General features: G+C 51.6%; 1 protein-coding gene across 1 annotated transcript in view; it reads right to left on the bottom strand.

Moving 5' to 3' along the window:
- Adap1 (ArfGAP with dual PH domains 1) overlaps positions 1-4,973 on the bottom strand; it is a 34,148-nt gene extending 29,175 nt beyond the window's left edge. Inside the window, exon 1 of the mRNA XM_055598619.1 lies at positions 4,848-4,973. The gene's annotated coding sequence lies outside the window, so the exon portion shown is untranslated. The remainder of the gene's footprint in view (positions 1-4,847) is intronic.
- Positions 4,974-5,384: the final 411 nt, after the last annotated feature.

Here is a 5,384-nt window from a genome sequence, read left to right as displayed (position 1 = left end):
CCTAGAGTCCCCCAGTGAGGGGCTGGGGTGTGGCTCAGTGGTAGAGCTCCTGCCTAGAATCCCCCAGTGAGGGGCTGGGGTGTGGTTCAGTGGTCACCTGCCTAGAATTCCCCAGTGAAGGGTGTGGCTCAGTGGTAGAGCCCCTGCCTAGAATCCCCAGTGAGGGGCTGGAGTGTGGCTCAGTGGTAGAGCACCTGCCTAGAATCCCCCAGTGAGGGGCTGGGTGTGGCTCAGTGGTCACCAGCCTAGAATCCCCCAGGGAGGGGTGAGTAGCACCGGGATCCATATTTGGTACTGAAATAAAACAAACAACTCCCAGGGCCTAAGAAGACCCAATGGTGCAGAGACACCCTCTTGTACTCCAGCGATGGCAAGATGGAAGGCAGAGACAAGTGAAAGCTCAATGGCCAGCTAGCCTAGCCAGCAAAGTTACAGGCCAACAGGAGACCCTGTCACAGACTAAAAGGAGAAGGTGCCTGAGGAAGGTGTGACACCTGAGGCTGTCCCCTGACCTCCAAACACACCTGCCTCCATACACACATGTATACCGGGCGACAAACAGCCAGTTCTCAGAGTCTGTCTGAGTATGTTGTAAACCACAACAAAAAAGGTTGATCAGTTTGACTAAGCCAAGACAAAAAATTTTCATGACAAAAACCACCATGAGTAAAACCAAGACACCCTTGAAAACCTATTTTCTCTGAGCCTGCTTCTTAGTGGTTGAGTTTCCTGACAAGAAACCCCAAGGGGGTGAAAGCAGTGAAGGCGGTGAGGCCACCAAGAGAGCAGAGAGAAGGCTGAGGCAAGAAACCTCTCTTGGGTCCTTTGGCTCAAGAGGAGGGAATTCCCACTCGCCCTGGAAGGGCGCCCACACAGCCAGGTCAGCTGGGATGGGGTGCAGCCTCCTGCAGTTTGACTGGAGCCCTGTAAGCAGCTGTGGTGGAATCTGGCAAGTCTCTCCCAGGCTGGCAAGCTGCCTGGCCTCTGACCTTCCTCCTCCACCTCTAAGAATTTGGGTCACCAATGAGTTTCCAGAAGCACAAATGTCATACTGTGAAGCAGCTTGGGGGACCCAATGGTGGCAGAGAGAAGGAACTGAAAGCAAACCAAGGCTTGTCATCCTCGTCCTCAGGAGGCTGAGGCAGTAGGATCTGAGTGTAAGACTGCTCTGGGCTATATAGAGGGACTAAGCCTCAAGAATGAAAGAGAAAGGGAAGTGGGAGGTGCTGATGTTTATGTAATCTTGGCACTCAGAGGAGCAGCAAGAAGATCTGGAGAATAAGGTCATCCTTGGCTACACAGTGAGCTAAGGCCAGCCTGGGCTACATGAGACCCTGTCTCCAACAACCGAGAAGGGGAGGGGAGGGAAAGAGAGAGGGAGAGGAACAATAAAGAAAGAGGAAACAGAAGGGGAAAGAAAGAATAACCGAAGTGTCCACCCAGAGCGGAGTGGGCAAGGCCACGGCGGTCTACATACTCCAGAGACTATGATGGACTATATGAAAGATGAAAAAGTCCCCGTGTGGGGGTTAAAGACACATGCATGCTCATACAGGCAGACACCTCTCCAAAAGAAGCACAGAACCCTGGTCCCTTGTGGCTCCTGGGGTGAGGAGGAGGTGACAGGTCAAAGTCAGGGGGAGCAGGGACTCTCAGCAATCAACACTTGGCTGGGCCTGGTGAGTGTGCCCTGAGCACAGCAGTAGCAAATTATTAAAACACATTTACTAGCAGGCTCAGTGGTACCTGACAATCATCCCGACTACTCTGAAGGTTGGGAGAGGAAGACTAAGGAACAGGCCAGCCTGGGCTACGGTGAGGTCCTGTCTAAAGAAAACACATTTTCAGTTATGCTTATTTTATTTTCTTTCACTTTTTTTAAAGGCCAGGATTTCTTTATGCAGCATTGGCTGTCCTGGACTTGCTTTGTAAACCAGGCTGGCCTTGAACTCTCAGAGATCCATCTGTCTCTACCCACAGCCACGGCACCCAGCTTGTATTTCTCTTTTTATAAGTCAGGGTCTCCCTATGGTATCCCTGACTGGCCTGGAGCTTGTTACGTAAATCAGGCTGTTATGTGAAATGACCTTAAACTCTGCCAGCCTCTCCTTCCCAAGTGCTGGGATTAGAGGCACGCACCACCACGTTCAATCACACACACACTCACACACACGTCTTTATGTACTGTGTGTGCGCATGCCCGTGTGCCGCAGCACACACGTGGAAGTCAGAGGCCAACTTACGGGAGTCAGTTTTCTCCTTCCACCGTGTGGGCTCCAAGGGTTGAACCCACAGACTGAACCCATGGTTTCAGGCTTTATAGCAATGCCTTTATTTACCTGCCACACCATTGCACTGGCCACAGAGAGTGATATTTATTTAACACATCTATCTATCTATCAATGTCCGCCTGCATGCCAGGAGAAGATACCAGATATGACTAGAGATGGTTGTGAGCCACCATGTGGTTGCTGGGAATTGAACTCAGGTCCTCTGGAAGAATAGCCAAGTACTCTTAACCTCTGAGCCATCTCTCCAGCCCTCAGAAAGTAATTTCTTAAAAACAGATCTTATACAAAAGTCTTGACAAAAGTAAGGCAAGAGAGGTGACTGAGAGGTGATGTATGCCTGCGGTCCTATTATTACTTGGGAGCCAGAGACAGGAGGATCAGCGTTCACAGTCACCCTTAAATATGTAGCCAGCTCCAGGCTAGCCTGAGATACATGAGGCCCTGTCCCTGAAAACCAAACTGGACAGCTAATGAGCACTGAGAACAGTGTACACGTCTTGAGATGCAAGGCTGCAGTGCACAGAGTGCAAGACAGAAAGGAGTCCTGTCCTCCGGACGGGCCTCTGCGGTCCAAGTCCAAACTCCTCCAAGAGCCTGCCAACTGCTCTCCGTCCTGGGCTGATGCTCCCTTCCCCAGCTGGAGTCACACATGGGCAAGGACAACCGTGTCCAACCCTCTCGTCTCTGCCGGGATGGCCCCATGGAATCACTAGATCCAGGCCAGCCTGCCCTGAACACAAAGTCCAAGACTCTAATTGGCTGCTTTGCTAGGATGGTGAAGAGCGTGACTTGGAAGACTGCCAAGTCCAACTGCCTACAATCTCCCAGCAAGTGGTTGGTGCGTGGCTCAGGGGTAGAGCACCTGCCTAGCACATGTGGGCTCTCTCTCTAGTGTGGGGGACAAACAGAGAGAGGGAATCAGGATGTTTGGCAAAAAAGTTTCTACTGCAAAATAAATGTCCTACTTGAGGTCCAACACTACGAACCCACCAAGTGCCAGGGACTCGCCTCACCCGGGTCCCGAAGGTACTCCCAGGGCAGAGAACACGCTCTGGTCCTGGGCACAGGTGTCTACAGGTCTGACCTCGGCCTAGCTGATGGCTTGAGCTGAGTTTCCAACAGGCTCCACTGATGGGCAAGCAGAATCTAGCAGCCCGCTAACTAAACCAGCCTCTGTCCTATGTCCCTCCCCATTCCCATAGCAGGGCTGGGCCCTACTCAGGTTTCCCTGGACTAGTGGTTTTTCAGCCTGGGGGTTGGGATCCCTTTAGGGTCAAATGACCCTTAATTAGGGGTTGCTTAAGTCTGTCTGCATAACAGATATTCACATTATCATTCATAACAGTAGCAAAATTAGTTATGAAGTAGCAAGAAAAATAATTTTATGATGGGAGACCATAACATGAGGAAGCATATTAAAGGGTCACACCTTTAGGAAGGTTGAGACCACTGATCTGGCCCATGGTCTCCCGAAACCCTCACCCCACAGTCTCTCTCACTAGTACTCAGGGACTGTCTGCATATTAATCAGATCTATCACCAAACTCTAAACCCTGCACCACAGCCCCCTTAGGAGTTGGTAGAACACTTGTCTAGAATCCCCCAGTGAGGGGCTGGGGTGTGGCTCAGTGGTAGAGCCCCTGCCTAGAATCCCCCAGTGAGGGGCTGGGTGTGGCCCAGTGGTGGAGCCCTGACCTAGAATCCCCCAGTGAGGGGCTGGGTGTGGCTTAGTAGTAGAGCTCATCGCCCTATGCTGGGAATATGTTTGCTCAACCCATCACTGTTTCCTCGCCTCCATGTGGATGTGTCCCATGCTGGCCCCACACTCTGCCTAGCAGCAGCAGACCAGTTTCCCTGTGTCCTGGGCTTGTGTTCCCCATTTCCCGCACCTGCTTTTTCAGGGGTAGCAATGCTTGCTCAGCTCCCCTAGCCTGGCACACAGTAGATGTCCATGTGCTTTTGTGAGATGAATAAATAGATGTATGTGTGGGTGGGAGGATGCGTATATGCATGCATAGAAAGCTGGGGATGGACAGGCAGGTGGGTGTTTGGATGGATGACGGATGGATGATGGATGGATGGATGGATGGATGGATGGATGGATGGATGGATGGATGCCTGATTGCACAGCTGGATGAACGGATGGACACATAGCTGCATGAATGACTGGATGGGTGGGTGGATGAATGTATAGGTGGATGAACAGATACACACATAGATAAATGGATGCCCAGGTGAGTGAATGGGTAGATGGACGGAGGAATGAGTGGGTGGGCGGCTGGGTGGCTGGATGGATGGAAGACTGGGCGGACAGATGGACAAGTGCTTTGATTTTTGTTACCACGTGGCTCCCCAGAAGGATCAGAAATAAAACTGTCGCTTTCAGCTAGCCCAAGTCTCCTCGGGCAACAGAACTCCTCATAGGCCACTGCCTGAGACAGCCCAGACTCCCAGGTGACCGTTACCTGGAGATGAGGGAGCGAGGATCACCCCATACATGGACACAGGGTTATCCATGCCCCTCACTCCATCCAGCACCCCTCTCCTGACCCATACCTCAACTTGGGCCTCATCCCAGGCATCCAGGCGGACTGACTTCACCTTGCTGACCTGGGGGATGTTCCGGTGGATCCCAGAGCAGCTCAGACAGATGAACACACCCAGGGTGTAGGACGCCCAGTCAGGATCTAGAAGGGAAGGGCAGAGGTCAAGGAAGTTCAGCCAAGACTCCAGAGCATGCCCACAAAGAAAGCTCAGTCTGAGACCGGGAGGGTAGACACAGAGTCCAATAGAGATCCATGGCAGGAGGTGGTGGGGATGGAATTCAGGGCCTTGTGCACACAAGGCAAGAGCTCTACCACTGAGCCACAGCCCAGCCACTCACTAGGGCAATGGTTCTCAATCTGTGGGTCATACCCCCTTTAGGGTTTAAGTTACTATTTCACAGGGGTTACATATCAGATATCCCGAATATCAGACATTTACATTATGATTCATAATCATAGATAATTATAGTTAGGAAGCAGAAACAAAATATTTTTATAGTTGGGGGGGGGGGTCACCACAACATGAGAAACTGTATTAAAGGACCAC

Source organism: Psammomys obesus, unplaced genomic scaffold (genome assembly GCF_907164565.1).
Source record: "Psammomys obesus unplaced genomic scaffold, mPsaObe1.curated_primary_1811, whole genome shotgun sequence".
Classification (NCBI taxonomy): domain Eukaryota; kingdom Metazoa; phylum Chordata; class Mammalia; order Rodentia; family Muridae; genus Psammomys; species Psammomys obesus.
Note: the sequence above shows the minus strand (reverse complement) of the source record. Positions and strands in the feature narration are given on the sequence as shown.